The 25084-nt window shown below is 42.6% G+C and overlaps 1 protein-coding gene and 1 long non-coding RNA gene across 5 annotated transcripts in view; one reads left to right on the top strand and one right to left on the bottom strand.

The window, feature by feature from the left end:
• The window catches only part of RAI2 (retinoic acid induced 2), a 392985-nt gene that overhangs the window by 248007 nt on the left and 119894 nt on the right, over positions 1 to 25084 (top strand). For 3 of the 4 annotated variants that reach the window (XM_082447179.1, XM_082447176.1, XM_082447178.1), the window contains one exon: positions 18246 to 18294. The exons of the other annotated variant lie outside the window; for it this stretch is intronic. The gene's annotated coding sequence lies outside the window, so the exon portion shown is untranslated. The remainder of the gene's footprint in view (positions 1 to 18245; positions 18295 to 25084) is intronic. 4 annotated transcript variants of the gene reach the window in all.
• The window catches only part of LOC309652992, a 92879-nt gene continuing 90453 nt past the window's right edge, over positions 22659 to 25084 (bottom strand). Inside the window, exon 2 of the long non-coding RNA XR_014258956.1 lies at positions 22659 to 22831. This is a non-coding gene — a long non-coding RNA (uncharacterized lncRNA). The remainder of the gene's footprint in view (positions 22832 to 25084) is intronic.

The following is a 25084-nucleotide window of genomic DNA, read 5'->3' as shown; positions in this document are numbered from 1 at the left end:
TCCCAATGCCTGGAGGAATGAAAGCTAGTCCAGAAAGGAGGATCCAAAAGGCACAACACAGCATCCATTACATAAATTAATAACTGAACATGATAATTTCCAGTAGCAATAACTGCTATGAAGACAACCAAACTGGGTAATGTGATAGTTCAGGGAGTGGGACACTTACATTAGATTAGGTAGTTAGAGAAAGCTGTGGGTCATCTATAGCTGCTCAATAAGAATTGGTTTCATTGCTTTTCCTTTTGTTTTGTTGGGAGTTATGGATATCAACCCATCGTGAGAAATACACGGTGCCACTTCTGAATGAGGCAGACTCCTAGGTGCTATGGAGGTTGCAGAAATGTAGAAGACATTATCTCTGCCCCTTAGGAGCTTGCAGTGGAGTTGAGGAAGATAAGGGCTATAGAAAATTAGCAAACAGTACCAGGTGGTATAGCATTAGTGCCAACAAATGGTACAAACCAGGTTAGGAGTGTCCAGATCCTTTAAGCCTAGGTGGAATTTCACAGGTGGAAAAGAGTCTGGAGGGCAGTTTTAGTCAAGAAGAATAACTGGAAGGGGGTGTGGGGTGGGAGGAATTGGGAGATGGGGACTGACACATATACACTATTGATACTATGTATAAAATAGACAACAAATGAGAACCTACTGTATAGCACAGGGAACTCTACTTAATGCACTGTGGTGACCTAAATGGGAAGGAAATCCAAAAAAGAGGGGATATATGTATATGTATAGATGATTCATTTTGCTGTACTGTAGAAACTAACACAACATTGTAAAGCAGCTATACTCCAATAAAAATTAATTAAAAAATAAAAGAATAACTGGAGCAAAAACCAGTGATCTGGGCATGGGCCTGGAGTCTCTCAGTGTTTGATCTGTGGGTTGGGATCAGCAGAGGTGGCTGTTGTCCTTTTCCTTGGCCTCTGATGTTTTTCTAAAGCACTCTCGGGTTTGGCCAAAGTTAGAATGTCACTAAGACAAATTTCTTAGACATATGAGATCCTGCAGTGCTTTGGTGGGTGGTGATTGTGTGGGGTGGGAATGACAGAATGGGGCCAGGCGGTTCCAGGAGCTTCTTAATAAGGAGCGAAAGAAGCCTGAGAGTTGAAGTCCAGGCTACTATGAGAATGGTGGTCTGACCCATGGAGGTGGGACTTGTAGGCAAGTGGAGTGTGGGATCAGATGCCTTGAGAGAGGCTGGGAATGAGATGTAGTGTTGGAATAACATCTGTAGAGCTAATGGCTTAAAACCAGGAAGGAGGACAAGAGCCCCAAGAGAGAACTTACGAGCAAAGATTGGAGTGCTGGAAGGCCTTGAGAGGCACTTGGAAAATGGATCCTGTATTACGACAAGAGGGACAAACTTGGATCCTTGAAAATGTATGTTCTGAAATGTTTTCAGAAGATCAGGATGGTCACCAAGACTCATAGGCATCAAGAAGAAAGGGAAATGGCAGCAGTTTCAGAGACTTAGCTCTAGTATATTTTCTGTTTTCTTGGTTTGAAAGACTTTGTTGGCAGCAGGGGTCTGTGCATTCCAAGGGTTGGAACTTGAAGGGTATGTCATTTTTGTTAACCTTTAACCAAGAAGGCAGTCAGGGAGGAGATAAATTATCTGTTCAAGGAGGAATAATGGTTGCATTCAAAGAGAGAATAGGAGATTACTGAGGCACTACTGCGAATGACCCCGCGACCCTTCGCTTCATGAGAGGATTGATGGAGAAAAGGTTCCCCCCACTTTTTCTCTGGGCACTGAAGGTGAAGCCCCAGGAGTACTAAGGAAGGGGTGACAGGACAACGTGAAAAATTAAGCAGGATATGAATCAACTAAACAAGGAGGCATTTATCCAAGACTTCTAAAGCAACTAAAGAAAATGTATTAACCTCCTAATGAAAATATTGTTATCCAATTCATCTTTGGAAACAGCTCTTTTGGTAACTGCTGCATTCACCACTTTAGGAAGTTGCTTAGCAGGATCCAGGATCTTGGGATTTCGTCTGCGAAGCCTACCTGTTATTGGTCAAGAGGCAGTGACAAAGGATTTAGATTAAAAGGAATAGAATTTTGTTGCACAGTTTTTAAGTGTGGTTAGGACAATGGTTGAAGGTGCTCAGTCAGTACGTGCTCTAATGGGGGGGACACTAAGAGTTAGTGATCCAAGTGGCTAGTTTAGACTCCTCAAAGGTCACTAGAGACGGGGAGAATGGAAGCCAGAGGACTGAGGAGAAATAGAATGGCAGATTGGTAAGTACTTTAAAAGCATAAAACTGAATAAGGTCAGTAGTCTAGGTAACAGCACTGTAGCAACATCAGTTTCCTGGTTTTGATATCCTACTAGCATCATATTAGATGTCCCCATCGGAGGAAGTTGGGTGAAGGATACATGGGACTCTATGTATTATACTATTGTTACAACTTCCTATGAGTCTATAATTATTTCAAATAAAATGTTTAAAAGAAGTCTTGCCTGGGTGGGGTAAGGAGGAGAACAGTTCTCATGAACTATAATGAATATTTGTGTGGTTCTTTACAGTTTTGAACGCTTACACATATGTTTTCTCATTCACACCTCCCAACGACACTGTTAGGCAGCAGAGGTGTACTATTATCCCTATTTTATAGGTGAAGAAACTGAGGCTCAGAGAGATAAACTAATTCACCTATGGTCACAGAGAGCAAATGGCAAAGACAAGGCAAATTCGCCTCTTTGAATTCTGATTGCTGTGATTCCTTGAGTCCAAACCCATCTGGCCTAGGTTAGGTCACAAAGACACAGACCCTGAAACAAGGATTTAAGGACAGGAAGTTTATTTGGGAGGTGATCTGAAGCTCCGGTAGGGAGCAGGGAAGCATGGCAGGAAAGAGTGCGTTATGGAGCATATCGCCTCCGCGGGCAACTGGGGCTCGCTCCCACCGGGGAACTCAGGGAGTTATATCCAACTGGGGGGCAAGGAAGCTGGTGTATTTACCTCTCAATCCATCCAGTGTCGAATGAGGGCTGCTTTCATGAGGTGCTTACGCCATGGCCCTTCTAGATTCCTCTATTCTCAGGCCAAGAGAAAACCTCAGGCAGGGAATCGCAGAGACTGCTTGAAGTAGGACACTGTCAGCATATACTAGAGAGGTTAGTGCACAGGGGATGTGGGCAGGGCCCCTACCAACAGTGACTGCCCCTTTATTCAGCATCCACACCATAAACCTGCTGCCATGCAGACCATTTCCTCTCATCTTAGAATATTCTCTAACCACACACACATCCAGATAGGTTGAAACAAGGGAGGCAGGGGGTGCCCTGATCTTGTTTGTTGGGCCCAGGAGTTAGCAGCTAAGAGCAGCAAAGTGCCTGCGTGTGCATGGGGACTAGACGTGTGCATATCTGGGTCTTTGCATATCTTGATTGGTATGATCCACCAACTTATTCCAAAAGCAAGGCTGAGGAGAAGACATAAATGTTGGTGTCCACTGAGTCAGAGGTTAAGTCAAAAGTCAAAGGTTAGTTGGCATTTTCCATTTTACCAATATAAGCCTGGTCCATCTATTGGGACTTACTTAAAAGGATCTAAAAAGGACCACAAAGAGCAATTGGCTAAGGGACGGAGTTGCAGATTGTATTTTATTTAGTTTGGTGGATACTACAGAGGAAGGTAATGGGATTCTGGAGAAATGAGCTAGTTAGATGATCATGTGATTGGAGGGGTAGCAGCAATCAGTGGAGGCCTTTCTCATGGTGACGCCACTCACTAAAGAGTTGATTGGCTCATTCCTGATTCATATGGCGTTTCTTCTCCAGGGTACATGCTGATATACTCTTCATCTCTCCGGGCTAATTTAATCATTATGTGTGCACTCTAGAAATTAGTGCCATTTCCCCTACTTGTGCCTGAAATAGACATTTCAGACATTTATAACTCTCAGTCATTTTAATCTAGTCGTTTGCCCAAGTATGTTCCCAATTAGAGCCATTTTGCTCTGTGTTTGATACCATGAAGTAGAACATGTTCTGATCTTTTAAAAAATCTTTTAAATAGCAAAGGTATACTATGTTTCCCCCTATTATAATAATTCACAAGCAGCTGATGGAACCTTTCTCAACTCTTCACACAGCCATAAAAATTTGACCATTGAATTAAAATCAAATAAAAATATCCAGGGAATGTAATGCCTTGAAATATAGAGCATTTTTTATCTGTAGAAAGCTTCCACAGCTTTAATTCATTATATCCTAACAGGTTTTTTTTTTTCTTATTTAAAAGATGCCATAAGGTTATGATACCAAGTCATAAATAATAAAACAGTGTTCAGTTTTGGTTCATGTAACGTCGCTTTGTTTCCCAATTTAACATCAATTCCTTCTAAATCATAGCCATATACATGCATTAATACTATCACATTTCCTATGCCTACATATAAACAAACATAAAACCACTTTAACCTAGAAAATGCGCTTGGATTTATTCATATTTTGACTCCAAGCTTCTCTGTGCTCTTCACACTTTGGGGTTTTGTTTTTTGTTTGTGTCTCTCCCATTTTCTCATCGTAAACTGAAAACCACATCCATCCACTGACAGCTTGATGCTTTTCCATCAGGTCTGCCTCCTTTGCAAGGGGCTGGCGATTTGAGAGGGACTGTCTCAATGCTGGACTCACCAGGAGTCCATTTGTTTCTCAGGTTGAGGACCTAAGGTACAGGTCTGCCTCCCTTTACAAAATAAAGTTTCTCTGACATCTGAGAATGGAGAGGAACTTAGCTCAAGTAATGCTTACCAGGTATAAGCACTGGGAGAGTTACACTCCTCTGCCAGTAGCATATCAACGTAGAAACTTAGCTGTGGTGGTTTTTCAATGATTTACCACCAAATGGATGCACCTGAATTACTAAACACAATGAATAAAGGATACTCAAACGCAGTGTTAAATGACAGGGGCTACAATATAGCTATGAACAAATAGTAAGCAATATCAACAGAGCCTGCCATGTAACTTAATTTTAAAAAGTGATTTGGGATATAATATGACAGTTCTGACTTTGCCAAGAAAGGACAATTCAAAAGCAACCTGACCATCAACCATTGGACTCAATTCATCAAAGAAAGGCCATGTGAACAGTCAAACAGTGCCAGAAGTAAGGTCTTTATCAGTGCCTGAAAATATAGCAATGCCCTTCTAGAAAAGGTGGGTCTTTATCTCAGTGGGACCCAAGTTCTTGGAGAAAGGGATGGGTGAGACCAACTGTCGTAGGGGAAAGTAGAGACTTCACCCTAAGCCCCAGCTTTTGATTGGGGGTCTTCTACCTGAGAAGCTATGAGTTCCTGCCGAGCATAGCAGTTTGTCTTAATCCAGAGACAGAGGTCCTCTTAAGTTGCCAGCACTTTGCAAAGCCTCTTTATTCTGAATTTTTATAAATTACTTTTCTCTTTTGAGGTCTACTTACAGGAGAGTGCACAGTTCAGTGAATGTTTACCTATGTCTACACCTGTGTGACCTCCATCAGATCAAGATACAGAACATTTCCAGAACCCCAGAAAGCTCACTCTTGCCCCCCCTCAGCCAGTGCCCCAGCGTAAGCACTATTCTGACCTATAGCGCCATAAAGTGGAATTGCTTGGACCATAGGGTATATGCACGTTTAGCTTTAATAGGTACTGCCAAACCTTTTGCAAAAGTATTGAACCAATTTACAATCCTAACCAATCACTTTTTTTTAAATTAATTAATTAATTAATTTTTGGTTGCGTTGGGTCCTCGTTGCTATGCACGGGCTTTCTCTAGTTGCGGCGAGCAGGGGCTACTCTTTGTTGCGGTGCGCGGGCTTCCCATTGCGGTGGCATCTCTTGCTGTACTTGTTGTGGAGCACCGGCTCTAGGCACACGGGCTTCAGTAGTTGTGGCCTGCAGGCTCAGTAGTTGTGGCGCATGGGCTTAGCTGCTCCGCGGCATGTGGGATCTTCCCTGACCAGGGATCGAACCCGTGTCCCCTGCCTTGGCAGGCAGATTCTTAACCACTGCGCCACCAGGGAAGTCCAACCAATCATTTTTTGTTTGCCCAGATTTTCTGCTGTTAGCACTGAAAATGCTGAACCACACTTCTCTTGCTAGTTGCTTGACCTAACCTGTGACAAGTTTTCATTACCCCCGGGTTCTTAATGGTGTACAAGCCAATATGGCTGTCATTTGTCATTTGCTTGTGGTGGCAACAGCAGCATGAGCAATATGGTGGCACACTATGATTCCACAGTTATTGTGGGTGTTACTGTGGATTTCATGGTAACTCTCCACAAGACAAAACAAGGTCATCTCAGTAAATCTCAACAAATTGTGATCTGTGGTGCTACCTTATGAGAACCCAAAGCCTGAACTATTTCTTCTGTCTCGCAGGCAAGCAGATGCACAATTCTCAAAAGTCCCCCAAGAGCTGTTTGGAAAACAGTGGATTTTAAAACCCAGAAGGAGTGTGAGAGGAACCCAGGGGCTTTGCCAATGGAGTGTCATGATTCAGGCCCCATTTGGAATCTAAACCAGCTGATGGTGTCTCTTTACTTTTTTGGGTTTTTTTTGTTTTTCAAAATTATAGTTAGGCTTAAAATTTTGCGTTTCAGCTTTTATTCAGTTAGTCTTGGAAAAATGTGTACTTTTAAAGATCTGGGGGCTTCCCTGGTGGCGCAGTGGTTAAGAATCCGCCTGCCAATGCAGGGGACATGGGTTCGAGCCCTGGTCTGGGAAGATCCCACATGCCGCGGAGCAGCTAAGCCCGTGTGCCACAACTACTGAGCCTGCGCTCTAGAGCCTGTGAGCCACAACTACTGAGTCCATGTGCCACAAGTACTGAAGCCCGCACGCCTAGAGCCCATGCTCCGCAACAAGAGAAGCCACCGTAATGAGAAGCCCGCGCACCGCAATGAAGAGTAGCCCCCGCTCGCCGCAACCAGAGAAAAGCCCGCACGCAGCAACGAAGACCTAACGCAGCCAAAAATAAAATAAATAAAATAAAATAAATAAATTTAAAAAAAAAAAGATCTGGGCACAGCTGACAGAGAGTGTGTGACACAAATATTCTGTTTGGTATTCATGTCATAGACTATTAGTGCCATTTGTTCAGAATTTGGTTTTATTTTAAACATTGCTCAGGGAAAAAAAAGAGACAGCAAAACACCAAGTGTAAGTTTATCTGATCCGCTAAAAATGTTACATTTAATCGAATCCTTTTCTAGGGATTTAGAAATGAAATAAATATATAAATGCCCACCAGAAAACACCTCTGCATTTTCTTGCTGCCGACCAAGCTAAGACTGCATGCCCAATGACAGGAAATGTTATCTGAGGATTGCTTTATAAACAGCCAGTGAAAGGGGAAGATGGAAAGGGGAAAGCAGATGAAGCAAGACTGGCCAAATATAGATAATAGTTGAAGCTGAGTGATGGGTACGGGGGTTCATCATACTATTCTCTCTACATTTGTGGGTTTGAATTTTTCATAATGAAAAAAATTTAAACTATGTATCAACAATAACAAAAGCAGTCAAGTTAATAATATTGAAGGGGTATAGAGCTGTAGAATAAGCAGAATTTTAAAAATAATTTATGGAAATATGAACATGGACTGGCTATTTGCTGGTGTTAAGGAATTATAATCATGGTATCGTGGCTATGTTTTTAAAAATAATCCTTATCCTTTAGGAATATGTCCCGAAATTTTTGTGAATGAAATGATATGATGTCTGGTTTTTCCTTCAAGATGATATAGGGAGAGGGCAGGAAATGGGCGAGATTGGCCATGGGTAAATGGTCATTTCTTGTTGACGGGGCTATGGGGGTTCATATACTGCTTGAGCTACCTTTGTATACATTCAGAAATAAAGTAAAAAGTAATTTATGCATATGAATTCAAAGAAAACAGATTAGTACTGTGAAATTGCAGATTTGTTTTTTTCTTCATCCTTAGGTTATAAAAAGCTTAACTTGAAATGCTTTAATGAAACCATCTATTGTATAAAGCACCTCTGAAATTATTCTTTCATTTGGGGAATGCATTAAAACCAATAAAAATTAAAAGTGCAAGTCCAAACAAAAAGGTAATTGTAGGGTTCAGATAAACATCACCCAGTGGACTAACAAATTCCCATGGTTCCAAGGTTACGGTGCAAAGCTGCCTGGGGAGTAGGGCTTCTGGGCCTCTGTGGCATGGCCATTGAGTCACCAGTTGACAGGCTGGGTAGGGCAGAGGTGAGACCCAGCTGCCAGATGGTGCTTCCCCAACCCTGCCTCTTCTAGAAATTCACAGACCATTGTATGAGGAATGACCTTGTTTTCTGAACCTGTATCAGAAGCTACAGTCTGGCAAAAGCACTGGCCCATATGGAAACTATGGGACTGAACAACAGTGCAGTAGTGCAGTGGTTAGGGACACTGGCTCAAAAGCCAGACTCCCTAGGTTTAAATCCAGAGCTGTGTGACTTTGGGTAAGTTATTTAACCTCTCTGTGCATCAGCTTCCTCATCTTTAAAACAGGAGTGATTATAACAGTGCTCCATCCCATGGGGTTATTGTGAGGCATAACCAAGGTCAAGCTCTTAGGACAGTGCCTGTTACGTGGTAAGTGCTTCACAAATGATAGGCATCATTATCATTATGCGTAAGTGGATCTGTCCTAAGACATCCTTGAATTGTGATCTCTTTTCCCATAGAACAGCAGGCAAGTGCTCAAACAACTAACAGCCATGCCTCCCGTTCTTTTTACCCACATACTCCCAGCCAGAGAGGAAGGAGTGCTTACTGCAAGGAACTCTGGGAGTATAGTCTGAAGGAGTCCTCTTCCAAGTACAAATCTCTTTAAAGTTTAATGTTTTCACTTAAAATCCCCACAGATTTTTGCATCCTGTACCATAATATAGCAGAATTGAGTCAGGAGAGATGCTTTGTGTTCAGCCCATGGCTTTCCTGGTCCTCTTGATATGCCTCTCAGTTCGAGAAGCTGAGCCATTTAGAGCCATTTGATTTAGTTAATTTCCCAGATCCTCCTCCCAGACATCTGGTGTACTTTCTACCAGCTTCTCCTTAATACCACCTTCCATCCTCCGAAGGGCACTGCCTAGCTTTTTACCTGATGGCCTTTTATGGTCAGGGTACTGGGTCGCATCTCCTCCTGTCCTGGTTTTCACTGCCTCCTCTGTGACTGTTGACTCAGTCCTTTTTGAAACTCACTGAGTTGGTTTCTGGGACATCACTGGCTTCAGGATCTTCTCCTACTGCTCTGGCTACTCCTTCTCCATCTCTTTTGCAGGGTTGTCTTTTTCTATTCATCCCCCAAGTGTCATGCTCTGAGTTACAGGCCTTGGCTCAGAAATAGACATGTAACCCCCAGTGTACCAATCGTAGTCTTCACTGAGACTTTTCCACTGGAACTATCAGAAGAACCAAACCAAAAGCAAACCTCTGCTGAATTGTTGAATGAATATATGTGAATTGGGGACTTTGGGGTTGCCAGGGGCCATCAAGCCCAAGAAAGTCCAAGAGAGGAAAAAAGAAGACAGAAATCCAATACTGTCATTTAAACCTTTGGATCCAGCTATGCTTGAAGCTGGAGAAACAACCCTGAACTTTTTGGTGTCCTCAGCCAATGAATTCCCTTACTGGGTTTTTTGTTGTTGTTGTTTTCTTGGTTTTTTGTTTTTTGGGGGGTTTTTTTTGTCACATACAACTACCCATATGCTCATGACTCCCAAATCTACACCTGTGGCCAAGGCTTCTCTCCTGAGCAGCAGACTCATAGAAATAACATGCAGTTAACCAACCCTCACACAGATGTCCCACAAGGACATCTCAAACATAACATGTTATTTGCTAAATATCGCAACCCTAATCACACTATAAATTTATATTTGTTAATGTTTTAAAATCTTCCACCAGAATGTAAACTCTATGAGGACAGGAACTTTGCTTGTTTATTCACTGTTGTGTCTCCAGCACCTAGAGGAACACACACACAGTAGATAGTCAATAAATATTTGTTGAATGAATGAATGAGTCAGTAAATGAATGAAAGCTAGGAATTTTCCTTGACTCCTGTCGTAATATCATCTACCATACTCAATCAGTTACTAAGTTCTATAGATTTTGACTCATGAATATCTCAAATCTCATATCTGATCCTGTCACTGCATCCTACTGCTTACTTCAAGCCCATGTTGCTTCTTGCCTAGAAAATGGGAAGTCTCCTAATTCCTATTCCTGGCTCCAGCCACCCTCTACATAATTACCAGGCTCTTTCTAAATTAGAAATCAAATGCTCTGGGCCTCTGCTTTAAATACATCAGTGATGCTGCAGAGTTTTTCTGGCTCAAATCTTGGCTCCTGCCTCCCTTTCCAGACTCATCTCCTGGCTCTTTCTTCATACAGCTAATGCCTAAGGAAGAGGGAATCACTTGGGCTCTCCCAAATTCATTCGCACATTTCCTGCCTCTGCATCTTTGCACATGCTGTGGTCTCCTCCCATGCTCCCGTTTTCACCCTCTTGATTATCCTGCAAAATTCATGTCCTGTCCTTCAGAAAGCCTTCTCTGGTCTCTGTCTCCCCGTTCTGATTTAGAAGTCCCTCCTCTACGTTCACAAAGCTCTCTGTACACCCCTTTGTCTACCAAAGCACTTATGTGGCGCAGACTATTTTAGTGCTAACTAGTATCCATATTTTACTTTTTTCCCCTTGGGCTCACAGCTGGACTACATTTCCCAGCACCCTTTGCAGTTATGGGTGGCTGTGTGACTGAGTCCTGACCAGTGGAATGTGGATGGAAGTGATGTGCACCAATTCCCATGAATGGGCCTGGCCCATTAAAACCTCTCACATGTGGTCCTCCTTCTCTTTCCCCTCAGCTGAGTAGAGAGGACTCAGAATGTTTGGGAAGGAGGAGCCTCAAGGTGGATGGAGCCACTGCACAGTTCTGCAACTTGGGCTACCTTGGGGTCAAACCGGGAAATAAAAGAGGAAAAAAACCAACAACAAGAAATTCAACATAGTACTGACTTCTTCAAGTTTTATTTCCCTCTCCAATCTGCCTGCTATTATTTTATTTTCCAAGTCCTCAGTGAACTGTGGTCGTAGTTATTTTTGTCTCCTGTCTAGAGCTTTCAGATGTAATCAGTGGGGCAGATAGAATGTAGAGGGCTTATCCATCTTGGCCAGCACCCCACCCCCCTTCATCTTGTTTCTGTATCCAAATTCCTGTTTGAATACCTGGTTCATAGTTGGAACCTTAACAGTGGTTTGCTCGGTGGACTTTTAAATTATCCAGATTCATAAAATCAACTATGGCATGCTCTTAGCAGAACAGTATTTCTTATTCTGCGCTTTACAATTTATACAAGTGTGAAAATGTTTGAAACGGTTCTCAGGAGAACTGCAGATGTGATTAAGGATGGAAAGTGATGCTCCAAAGAGAGGTTACACTATGTGGTATTGATATTACTTAACTTTCCTGGTGGAAGAAGAATAAGTAGTGGTAATTTTACATATAGATCTTCAAATTAATCAAGGAAGGAAACTTGCAGATCACTCTTCCGTAAACTGTGGCTTGTTTCTTGTACCTTATATATGTATATTAAGCAGAGATAAGAGTTCTGTACTCATATGTATGTGCAAATTGAGAATCTAATTTGTAAATTTTTGATTCCCTAAAAAATAACATTTACAACTCCTTATTGTTGTTTATTATAAACAAATATATCACTCAGTTAACACATATTTGTTAAGACCTTCTACATGCAACGCTCAACGAGGGTTAAAAGAAGCATAAGAGTGAACTCCTGATTAAAAGAATAATGAGAAAGTCCCAGTGATGAGAACTTGACATTTTACAAAGCACTTTTATTCTTCTTATCTAATTTTTTCCCAGCAAGGTGGGTTTTAGTCCCATTTAAGAGAGTCTACAGAGGCTCAGAGAGTTTGAGGAATCTATCCGTGATCACATAAGGGCAGAATTGAATCTTCTACCCAGGTCTCCTGGTTCCAATTTCTGTTCCCTTGTCATTATATCTCAGTCTAGCTGGGGAATAAAATATACCATCCATGAACAGTCATCCAATGGTTCAAGGCAGGCTATGACAAATGCCAGCGGAATGATCAAATATAGCAGGGAGCACACTCTCCTACCTCCCCTTCCTAACTCTTGTTAAGGAAGGCAGCATTCTAGAAAGGGTACCGTTGACCTGATTGGTTAACTTTGAGCACTAAACTCGTAGTTGCAAATGTTCTTACCAATCCCAGTGAGGTTATTTTATTCAGGATATAATAAATAAAGAGTGCCAAGAAAAGACTGAGAGAATGCCTAAGCCCAAACTGTGAGAATTAGGCACCTTTAAGTCAAAGTGTGTATATAGTAGACTATAAATAGTACACAAGGTGGTTCCATATTCACTCTCAATCCTTCCTCACCAAGGAACTATGGAAAGCTTTAGCTAATCATTTTCTTCTTTGTAAGTAATTATGTGTATTTTAAAATTTTAGATATCAAATTAAAGATGTGCCAAAAGAAAACTAATCTAGGGTGAGAGTCAGTAAATGGAGGATTACCTGGAAAGGGGCATGAGGGGCGATTTGGGGGTGATGGAAATTTGCTATAGCTTGTTTTCAGTGGTGGGTGCTCAAATGTCTACAGTTCACAGGAAAGCAACCCTTAAGATCTGTGTATTTTATTTTTTATTAACTACACTTCAATTTTTTTTTAAATAAATTTATTTATTTATTTATTTTTGGCTGTGTTGGGTCTTCGTTTCTGTGCGAGGGCTTTCTCCAGTTGCGGCGAGCGGGGGCCTCTCTTCATCGCGGTGCGCGGGCCTCTCACTGTCGTGGCCTCTCCCGTTGCGGAGTACAGGCTCCAGAGGTGCAAGCTCAGTAGTTGTGGCGCACGGGCTTAGTTGCTCCGTGGCATGTGGGATCTTCCCAGACCAGGGCTCGAACCCGTGTCCCCTGCATTGGCAGGTAGATTCTTAACCACTGTGCCACCAGGGAAGCCCCACTTCAATTTTTAAAATGTGGAAAAGAGTGTACAGTTTCTCAAAATTCTTTTAAGGGTATGTTAGCAAGAAGTTTAATAACCATTGTTCTAGGCATATGTGGAATAAATCTCTTTTTTCAAGATTCTTACTCTTTCTTTAGATTTCTCAGAACCATGTAGCTTGACTGTAAGGTAAAGTCATCAATAGCATGTCACATTATTTATGTTTTTTGATTATTACCTTTAGTGTTTTTCTCATAGCCACCTTGGATTTTTATGCCTAAGGACATTCTCCAGCGGAATAGAAGAGAAGTGTGGGGAGTAAAATTAACTAGGGAAAAGGTTAATCTTCAGAGAGTTTGGTCAATGAATGTATTTTCCCGTTTATCTTTGTAATTGCTCCCCCCCAGAACCTTTTTTTGAAGAACAATGTAGTGACTAAAGTAACTTCTCATGTAAATAGAGTCCCCAGATTGATAATCTAGTTTTAAAGAATTGCTCTTGAATTCCGTGTGAATTTAGAAAGGAAAATGCATGAATTGCATGAACCAATGAACGATGGATGACGCCCCACGTCACACTGAGTGGAGATGCTCAGTACTGATGGTTTTATCCTGGCCTGGCCCTGGTAATCATTTCTGTGCAACCCACCGATTCAGCTTGGCCATAAAATCTTAATAACCAGCGGAATCTTCTTGCAAAGAGGGCGTGAAGCCCCAGGCTTCTTTAATCTTCTGGTGCTGTGACAAGTGACAAGGTGGCCTGTGCTTCCATGAATAATATTCCCATCTCATGGGTGCTTCTCACCCATGCTACACGGCTTCAAGAGATTGCTCTCTGCTCCGAAAGGCCGCCTGATTGTTCCCCTGTGCTTGAGATGGTCTCTGGGCTCTCAGAACTGTGAGCCAAATCCGAGAATTCCTCTGAGCTACAGAGATCAAAAAGTTTTGTGTTGTTCTTCCTTTTTTATAAGATCTTTGGCCGAAATGGTTCTTTGGCAATAAGGGACATCAATTCCTTCATTTTCCTTCTTTTCAAGTGGGGCAGTGATAACAGGAAGGATGAGCTAATGGGTTCACTTGGCACAGTTTGAATACTGATCTTTCCTCAGGGCCCAGCATGGAAACACCTCTCGTTTGAAGAGTTTGATTTCTTGCACTCAGTAACGCTACCACTCATCCTCAGAAGCAACTTCTCCATCCGTGTCAGTACATAAGGATGTAGCGTCCCCACGGTCATTTTTTTCTATTTCCATTACCTTTTGTCACTTCCGTTCCATATTTTTTTTTTTTACTTGTTTGATCTGTATTAGCAGCTTCCACTTTTATTCCAGCATTTAACTGCTCTAATACTGACTCATTCAAAATCCACACGTCATCCTGAGTGCCTAAAACAATGTAGGACATATCTCCCTCTCTAGGATTTCTGCATGTATGTGGTAAGGTCGGCAGCATAGGGATACCAACCTCTTCGGTTTTTTTCCTGGTGTTAGAACTTTCCTCTGCATGTTGCTTCAGTTGGTCTTGGCTTGGAATATCCACACTGTAGCCCTGGAGCGGTGGTGACAGGATTCCTTCTTAGCTTGTCATAGAAAGGACTTGGATATTTCACAGAGAAGTGCTGATGTCCAAGTAGTTCTCCTGAAAGATCTCCACCACGGGATCCCTGAGCCTGCTTCACCAGTATATGCTGACCTGGATATTGCCTGACCACTTGAACAGTGCACGTGTCACCTTTGTACCTGCCACCTGCAAAATCCTCAGAAGTGGCAGCTTTATTGTACCTGTTGTACACAAAAATCAGTCTGATCGATTTGGTCTGGAGAGAACCTGCAAGCACTATCAGATGTTCAACCCTGGATGGAGATGGAAAATGCTGTCATTTTGGCACTGAGGAAATTGCAGTCTATTGACCCAAATGTCCAGTTACTCCATGGTTTGCTTGCTGCACCTCCACTGCATCTGGAGGGCGTCGGTCATGGGTCCAAAGGCTTCAGCAGTATTTCCAAACAGTGAGCAGCTGAGGAGTTTTAAGAGACACTTTCTTCCCTGAGACAATCTCTATGCTCTTCTGTTCTGGGTTGAATAGCATCCCCCCCCCCCAAATTCATGTCCACCTGGAAACTCAGAATGTGACCTTATTTGGAAATAGGGTCTTTGCAGATGTAATTAAAGATGAATCCATCCATACTGGACCAGGGTGGGCCCTGAGGCAATGACTGGTGTCCTTTTAAGGAGAGGAGAGGACACAGAGAGACACAGAGTGGAAGGCCATGTGATGATGGAGGCAGAGATGGGGTAACGTGTCTGTAAGCCAAGGAACACGGAGGATTGCTGGCGACCACCAAGAAGCCAGAAAGAGGCAAAGAAGGATCCTTGCCTAGAGCCTCCAAAGGAAGCATGAGCCTGCCGACAATGTGAGCTTGGACTTCTGGTTTCCAGAACTGTGAAGGAACACATTTCTGTTATTATAAGCCACCCGGTTTGTAGTACTTTGTTGCAGCAGCCACGGAAAACAAATATCTTTTCTTTCACTGTCCACACTCTGTATCATTTGCAAATTCTTCTCTAAGTCCCACAGCAGCAAGAAGAATCTTAGTGTTGTGGTTCAGTGTGGTGATTCCGAAGCCAGATTATTTGGGTTTGAATCTTGACACTACCATTCATTAGCTATGTGACCTTGAAACTTACCCCACTGCTCTGTGCCTCAGTTTTTCTGACCTGTAAAATGGGAGTTAAATGAATGAATAATGTTAAAGGTTAGAATAGTGCCTGGCACATAGGAAACGCTATCATGTGTTTGTTATACGAAAAAAAAAGTCTGTTGGACTGAAATGGCCACATGGAAATGGGAATGGTTCCATAGAAGAAGAACTAGGACATGAGCTTGAACTTCAGAAATTAGGTAAGGTTGGTCAGAGGCCACCCAGTTGGGAGAAACAGTGTGAGCAAAGGCTTGCTGGAAGTGTGAGGCAAGGGGGCAGCAAGACTCGATTAGAACAGGACTTCTCACCCTTTTCTCCGTGGTGGTCAGTGGCGAATCTTAGAATATTTGCATACACATGGGGTCAGTGAGGCTGCTTGCAGCTGGACCCTGGAGGTCACTGACCAAGTTCCTGAGAGCTGAGGGGGAGACAATACCTTGGCACATCTGAAACCCATTCCCAGCACCTGTGGGAAGCTCAGGATTTGAGCAGCACTTCCCAAACTCGAATGTGCATTCAGATGCCGATTTTGACTCAGTTGGTCTTGGGTGCGGCCTGAGAGTCTGCACTTCTAACAAGCAGGGGATGCAGAGGCTTCTGGTCTAAGGACCACCGCTACTCCAGAGGTGGTCCATGAACGAGCAGCACCAGCAAACCCTGGGAGCTGGTTAGAAATGCTGACTTTCTGGCCCACCTCACCCCACCCCAAGCCTGCTGAATCAGAATCTGCATTTTAATCAGGTCCTTAGCTGATTAATTTGCACATTAGCATTTGAGAAGCGCCAAATTAGAGGACTGGGCTTGGGGGTAGCCCAGCTTGCTAGAGGGGAGGACCTAGCCACCTCGGTTCTCAGACCCAGCTACGCAGTAGATCCTTGTGGGCGGCTTTGAAAAATCCTGAGGTCCAGATCAGAGTGACTCAGTTAAATCGAAATCTCTGTGAGTGGGGCCCTGGGGAATGGGTATTATTTTTCAAACTTCTTGCGTGATTTTAATGTGCGCTCAGGGTTCAAGAACCACCGGGCTAGGGAAAAACCCCTAAGTAGGGCTGGAAAGAGAGACTGAGGCCATGCAGAGTTCTTGCCGGGCTTCAAGGTCCTTTTCCCAGCAGAGCACAGCAGTTTGAAGGCGTGGATTCTGGAGCAACGAGGGCCTGCCTGGGTTCAAATCCTGCTTTGTGCCACTTGCCAGCTGTGTGATGGGCAAGGTACTTAACCTCTCTTTGCCTCTGTTTCTTTACAATGGGGCCGATAGTAACAGTAACTGTGCCGCAGGGTATTTGTGAGGATTAAATGAGTTGGGATGTAGAGCGCTCATTACAGTGCTTGGCACACAGTCAGTGCTATGGAAGTGTTTGTTTATTTAAATACACATTTTATTCTTCCTGATGGGGAATTGTGGAAGGTTTCTCACTTTCCTGTTGCCCTACCCCATCCTTGGTGCTAGGTTCTGGGGCAGCAGTCACACCTCTAATTAGGCGCTCAATAAATGTTTGAGGAATTCATGACTGAATGGTTACAATGCCCCCTTGTGTATTCAGTGGGAAGAAGTAACAAAACATACGGTTGGTTCTCCATACTAGTACGGACAGTGTGACCAACTGTTCCGGTTTGCCCAGGAAAGAGAGGATTCCCTGGGCATGGGACTTATGGTCATAAAACTGGTGAAGTCTGGGGAAAACTGGGACAAGTTGGTCACCCTCAGTATGGGTACCACCCAGATGTCCATTTCCTCAAAATACTGTTTCCAGGTAAGCATAAGGAGAGACTCCCAAGGCTAACTCATTTATGTGCACGCAACCAAGGCAATGGCAATTCGCTTCCTGGCCATTGTGTGTGTGTGTGTGTGTGTGTGTGTGTGTGTGTGTGTGCACGCGCGCGTGTGTGCGTGCATGAACGCACCCACATACACACATGTACACCAATAATAATAGTAGCCAGAATATAATGACAGTATGACGCATGATATGTGCTGCAGTGAGCAGTTCGCATGCTTAACAGGGAGCCTCAGATGGCCTAGTTCACATCCCGGTTATGCCACTTAATGGTTTTGTGGTGATGGGCATGATTCTTAGCCTCTCTGTGCCGCAGTTTCTCCATCTGCAAAATAGAGATAATACTATTACTCACCTTTCAGAGTTGTTAGAGTACATGTGTTCATCCATGTGACGCATTTAGCAGAGTGCTGGGCACTTCCTAAATTTGATCGATGTTAGAGATTATTACTATTGCTATCATTAACAGTACCAGGCAACCTGCATCCCTCCTCTGCTTCTCTCCGTTTCTCACCTCCCAATTTCTTCCCTTTGCTGGGAGCCCACTGCATCCTGCCTTCTGTTTCCTCCCCCTGCTCTCTCCCTCCCCCACCAGAGGGGCCATCAACACTTTTACCTTGCTTAGATGAACAGAGCCCCCAGACCATGCTCAGACACACAAACTGGACACAGCCGTACGCTGTATGCCACGACAGCATTATGAATCTGTGTTAAGCCTCATTAAATGAATATAGACAACCAGTACACCTATTTTTCTCCTTTGGTTGGCAGATCAGTTAAGAAATAGATGGCAGTGGATGCGAACTTCAGCAGACATGTGGTGAGTTCTGTCCCTACAACCTTAAAGACGAGATGGAGAATCAAGCCGATCACTATTAAAATTAAGTTATTAACGTTTAAAGAACGAGCAAGAGTGCTAGGTAATGTAGGCTTCTGGTAGAGCAGTAAGACATTTCTCAATCTTATCCCATTCACTGTTTCTCACCCATACTTTGGATGAAAGTATAGAAGATACACATCAGATATGCAGGAGATTAGAAATATAACAAATACTTTTAATGGAGTGTAGGGATATGAAAATATCAGGACCCTTGAAGCAATGGGTGAGATATAACCAGATGAAATTAACATGGATAAATGTAAATCTTGTGTGAGGGTCCAAATAAAACCCCACTTGGACGTATATAAATTAATACATATTATTACATTATATATCATGTAATTAAAACATTAATTTTTGTTATTTATTGTATTATAGTTATTATATTACTATAATGTTAATATATTATATATAATTATATAATGAATAATATAATGGCATATATTACTATATATGTATAGCTTATGATATTGCATATCCTTTGGACCGAGAAATTCTACTTCTAGGAATTTATCCTAAAGAAAAATTATATGTGTGTGTGGGTGGAGGGAATGGTAAAGAGAAAGCCTAGAAATAAAGTCAGTGCAGAACTAATAATAATATTAAAAAATTGGAGAGTAGCCTAAATACATGTTAGTGGGGATTGGTAACTAAATTATTGTAAATGTAAACAAAAGAAAATGAGGCAGTTCTTAAAAATTGTGCTTTACCAACAGTATTTCTCCAACTGGGATCCAAAAACCTTATGCATTAGAGTTTTCTGGGATACTGGTTAAACATACAGGTTCCTAGGCCCTCCCCAGAGTACTAAATGAGTGTCTTTGGGGGAGGATCCAGGGAAATACGTTTTTAACAAGTGCCCTAAGATAATTCCAATACACACTTAGAATCTGAGAATTACTGTAGAAAAGAACATTTAATGGAATAGGAAAGTGTTCATGATATAAGTGACAAAACAAGTTCCAAAACAGGGTGATCCCTTTTATGTAAAAATACTTATTTGTATAGAAGAAATTATGGAAGGATAAAAGCCAAAATGATAACCATGATTAATTTAATGTTATATGGCATTAATAGAAAGGTGGTGTGCTGATGGAGAGTTCCACTTTATTCTGCACTTGTCGTATAATACCTGGAATGTTCCATTTGAGGAGGTAAAATCTATTTAGATTAAAATAGTATTGGATGTAAGGACAATGGAGAGGAGGAGTCAAAGATGGATCCAAAGTTTGGAAGAATGGTCATGCATCAATGGAGCAAGGACGTCACAAAGAGAAGCTGGTTTAGGGAAGAAAGATGAGTTGGTTTTGAACATGGCAGGTTTGAGGTACTGGTGGCACATCCATCAGGAAACAATCAAAAGGCAGCTGGAATTCTGGGTCTAGAATTCAAGAAATTGAGTGGGGCTAGAGATGTAGATTTAAAGACAATAAAAGTTGTAGGAGTGGATTAATCAAGGAGGAAGATCAGCTAGAGATAGAAGTGGCTAGAGATCAGCTCCCTAGAAGATGCCTTTGATTAGTGGAAAGGAAAGGAAGAAAAGCCAGTAAAGGAATAAAAGAGAACATGGTCTGAAAGGTAAAGGGTGAACCAGTAAGATCCAATGTCACCAACCATCCCTCAGAGGAAAGAGTTTCAGGGAGGAGGAGAAGGCCAAAGAGGATGAAGACAAAGAGTTGGCCACTGGACTGGACAACTGGACAGTGAGGGCCTTCTGCAGAGCTGTTCTGGAGAGCGGTGGCATCTGTAGCCAGGTGGCGAGGAGTTAAGGAACAATCAAGTGGTAAGGAAGGCCCGAGAGCTGGTGCAGTCATCGCTGCATTTTTAGGGCATGTAGTAGCCTCTCCCATTGTGGAGAAATGATCTCATGGTTTTCATGCTCCTTTCAAGATGAAGCTGGGACCATTTCCCCCAGCATTCTTTCTCCCAGAAAAACTGAACTGGAATTTGGGTTGTTTGTCCTTTCATGGAACTTTCAGTCACTGGGTGCAGTATAATTTTTTTGAGAGATAATTTGTATTTCCCCTCCCTGCATTTTTCCATTTCTTTCCCCACTCTTCTTTCTTGTCCTGGTGAATGTTTGGGGCTGGACAAAGGGTAGAAGTTACTTACATTTTCCTTCCTGGCATTTGTTTCAAAAAGCCTGGGTCCCTCCAGGGAATTGTAACGGTGTCCTAGAGTATGAGACGAGAGAGAATAGTTTTGAGGAGAACAAGAAGGATTTCCATAAGACTGAAAAGAAATTCCTCTGACTTGGAACAGGAAAGGTGTCTGAAAGCCTGGCGAGCCACAGATCCCTATAGTCTTCATCCTGACAGTACCAGGAGAGCAGGCCAATTTTAGACAATAGAGCTGAGAGAGGGAGGACCAAGGCCTAGGCTCCCAGCCAACCAGGGATTCCCCAGCCCCCAGCACAGACAAGAACCTGCAGTCTGGGGCGCTGAAGGGGCCCTATGGGCTGGGTCTTTGACATCTTGATGATACCTCTGTACCTCCCTGAGATTCAGAAGGTCACCCTGATATCTTAGCACTTTCTGAGACCCAGAACCTTGACACCCCGGAAGAGTGGGGGAAGAGCACTCAAGAATGTTTGGGATTGAATTTCCTGCTTGGCAGGACAGAGCTGGTCTCTTTATTAGAAAATAAAGACATGCAGTGTTTCTTGCTCACCTGAGTTTGTGCATGGAGATTTGTGTCTGCTACACAGGAAGAAATCAGGCTTGCATCCTCAAGCAAGGTGAGTGCTTTCTTCACCTGGGAAGAAAACCAAGGTGGTGGAATGGGGATCTCTAGATGATGTGACAATGGTGTATAGGTGGTCGCCGGTTTGGTAGGATGTGTGAAGCAGGATAGAAAACAGTGACCCCATTGCCAGAGGAAATGGGTCCTAGTCCATCCCTGCTGCTGGAGCATCCTACAACTTTGGCCATATTTCATCTCCCTGGGCCTCAGTTTCCTCATGTGCAAAACGAAAGCATTAGATTAAGTGAATGCTAAGGCTCCTCACACATTCTGAGAGACCCTTTGGCTTGGTTCTCTTCTGTCTCAGGGTAAACTTTCTTATCTCTAAGGAATGAGGTGGATTAAACAGTCCTATAGCCGCTGAGCTACAGTCAACTTAGCCTAGCACTCGTGAGGAAAGCAGCAAACTGGGACAGCTTGCATTACTGAGGAGGCTACAAGTGTGTATTTTAATCTGCACAGCTCTGGGATTTCAGATGTGGTGTATGAGCCCCTCCACATTTAACTGAAGGGGGCAGAGGGTGATGAAACTACCAAGTTTGCTCTTTAAGGTTGGGCCGTCCAGTGAAGATGAGTTTGCATACTAGTCTCAGAAGGCTAATTTATCACTCTGGAGAGCAATTTCTCATTAACACAATGTCAATACTGCTGGGGATTGGCTGGACACCTTTGGAAGAGGTTAAATTACCTTTTAATCAGTGTATGGAAGAACAAAGCTTTGCTCCATCATGGCATAGCAGCCTTGCTAATTTGACATCTTATAAAAGCCAAGGCAGTTCTAACTATACTGGTGTGATATGACCAGGATTATTTCCAGAGAGGCAGAAGACAGGAAAGGAGGGTTTCTGTGGCTGTTATCCAAACTGGCATAATTGATGTGGGTGCAGTGGGTTATAGCTAATGGTCTGTGTTTAATTATGGAGGCAGTGACACAAGGGCTGGAGAATGATAAGGCACTAACCAGATGATGTACCACTATTTCAGTAGGAGCTCGCTGAATAGGGTCAGTAGAGTGGTAAGGTGGTCTAAATTCCATGTTTCTCCTGGGATTTGGGCTTGGTCCCCAAGAGGCACAGGGCTATATCCATAAGATGTGTCCAAATTCACACTGAAGAGGTCTCCTAGGAGAACAGTCAGTCACACAGGCCCCAGATGAAAGTGCTTTGAAATCTACTGCTCTAGGAATTCATTCCTCATTTAAACCAGGATCATTTGCATTGATACATTGATATATATCTAAACCTCATCAGCCACAGTGGAAAGATAGGGCTTTTCATCTTCTCTCATTCCTCAGAGCAATAAAACAACAAACAATTCTTTATCCACTAGCCTGAAAAGTAATGACAATAACTGCTGTCAAACTGCATATTATCCACCATATCCATTATCAACTTTTAGCAATAGAGCCTTCAGGTTTTAGCTGGACACATGGCTACCCAGCCAGACTACATTTCTGAGCCTCTGTGGCAGCAGTGTGAGACCATGTAACTTAGTTTTAACCAATAAGAAAGGAACAGAAGTGATGTTCCTCCACTTATTCTTTTCTCCTTCTTGTGGGTAAGAATGAGTTTGTGTCAGGTGGTGGTTTACTTTCTTTTTTTTTAAACTTTGGGTTTATTTATTTATTTATTTATGGCTGTGTTGGGTCTTCGTTTCTGTGCGAGGGCTTTCTCTAGTCGTGGCAAGCAGGGGCCACTCTTCATCGCGGTGCGCGGGCCTCTCACTATCGCGGCCTCTCTTGTTGCGGAGCACAGGCTCCAGACGCGCAGGCTCAGTAGTTGTGGCTCACGGGCCCAGTTGCTCCGCGGCATGTGGGATCTTCCCAGACCAGGGCTCGAACCCGTGTCCCCTGCATTGGCAGGCAGATTCTCAACCACTGCGCCACCAGGGAAGCCCGGTGGTTTACTTTCAATCTAAAAGATAAGAAAGGACTTATCTTTTACATTTCCCAAGGTCATCTAGGGACCCAGGTTCCTTCTCTGTTACTGTAACAGAGAAGGAACCTGGGTCCCTAGATGACCTTGGGAAACAAAGTCATCCTACCTCCATCAACTGCCTACAAGCTTGGACTTTTATGGAGAACTGGATCTTCTATCTTATTTAAACAGCTGCTATTTTGGTCTCTATTACAATAAATACAGTGATTTACATGGGTAAAGGACCGTGCAGTTTGCAGAGCACTTTTATATGTTTTATCTCTTAGCTTCACAAGACAAGCAGGTGGAGTAGACAGATGGGGAAGTGGTCAGAGCATCTACTTGACAAGGAGGGAAACTGAGGCTCAGAGAGGCTGTAACTTTTGTCCTCAGTTACATACCTATGCAGATATGGAGCCACATCTTGAACCCAGGTATTCTGACTCCTTCTCCAGTGCTCCTTTTACTATAATATTGCCTCTTGGTCCTTGGAAACCTTAAGACGTAGTCCGATATGTGCATGAGAGGGGAATCTCCATTTATTAAAACTCTTGCTGTTTGATGGGTTAAGCATCTCCATCTAGCTCTTCTCCTCTCCTTCCACCTCCTACATACCATGCCCCAAACAACAACAAAAGCAAAGCTCCATAAAACAGGGTTTTTACAAATGGTTGATGGACTTGCTTAATATCAGAACTGCCAAGCTTCTTGGGGGAAGGGAAGTTGCAGTGGGAGGAGTATCTTATCAATGACATTGTTTAGAATTGTCAGCACGTGGGGTAATAAAAAGCAGAACAACTTTTAGTCAGTTTTATTATTGTTTTTAAATTCTCTACAGACATTCAATTGTTTTTAAATTCTCTTTTTACCTGTACCCCATTTTTGCCTGCGCCTTGTATGGACCACTTCTATCATCCCCTCACTAGTATGCCACAAAATAATAGTAATGAAGGAAAGCAAAATCATAAAATGCAAAATCCAATTGACTCTTGCCCTGCTCTCTTTGATGTGTATACATGTCCAGGAAATGGCTGGAGTGTTTGTAACAATTGTTGCCTGTTACATTTAGAAGAGCTCCTGTAAAGAAAAGGAGAGCTTGTCTGTTTCCTTGGGTTTTTCCTACCCTCTTTTTTCCCTAGTTACAAAAGTTGGTTCTGTGCATTTTTTTTAAAGCTGGCATCTTGCCCAACTCAGATTGATTATAAAGGTTGGGAGGGACAGTTGAGATCTGCAGCTTGATTCCCCAGTAAGTTGGCTGTTTTGAAAGATAGCATTGACAGCGGAGACAGCCTGCAGATGGGAAGGCAAGTCTGGAGATTCCCTTGTTTATTACGGAGCCACTGAATGACTCACTAGGTTGGGCTCTTCCTTGGAGGAACACAGAAAGATAAGTGCCTAAGTGCCTGGGAGAAATCAGCGGAAAGGTTCTTTCCTCAAAGGCTTTACAGTAGGGTTGCCAGATTAAATATAGGACACCAGTTAAATGTGCATTTCAGATTAACAGCAAACACTTTTCTTGTGTGTAAATATGTCCCGAAATATTTCATGGGACATACTTATACTGAAAACACAGGTGCTTAGTTACATTTACATTTCAGATAAATAAGGAATAATGTTTATGTATAAGCATATCCCATGCTTATAATTAAACATTATTTCTCATTTATATGAAATACAAATGTTTTATAATTAATTATTCATTTTATTTTTTTAACTTAAAATTTAAAATTTTTAATTTAATTGTTATTTTATATTGGAGTATAGTTGATTTACAACACTGTGTTAGTTTCAGGTGTACAGCAAAGTGATTCAGTTATACATATACATATATCCATTCTTTTTCCGATTCTTTTCCATGAAATGCACATTTTAACAGGGCATCCTGTATTTTTATTTGCTAAATCTGGCAGCCCTACTTATAGAAATCTAGCAAGAGTTTATGAAATGTTCTCTTTCAATTCAGGAATAGCCAACATTGTTTTTCTCTTAAAGGATTATGTAGGCTGTTGGTTTTATTTATTGGCAGGGTGGAGACATACAGGGGAGAAGGTCAAGGGGAAAGAAACTGGAGT

This window comes from Balaenoptera physalus (genome assembly GCF_965194825.1).
Source record: "Balaenoptera physalus genome assembly, chromosome: X".
Classification (NCBI taxonomy): domain Eukaryota; kingdom Metazoa; phylum Chordata; class Mammalia; order Artiodactyla; family Balaenopteridae; genus Balaenoptera; species Balaenoptera physalus.
The sequence above is the reverse complement of the archived record's forward strand: the minus strand, read 5'-3'. Positions and strand labels throughout refer to the sequence as shown.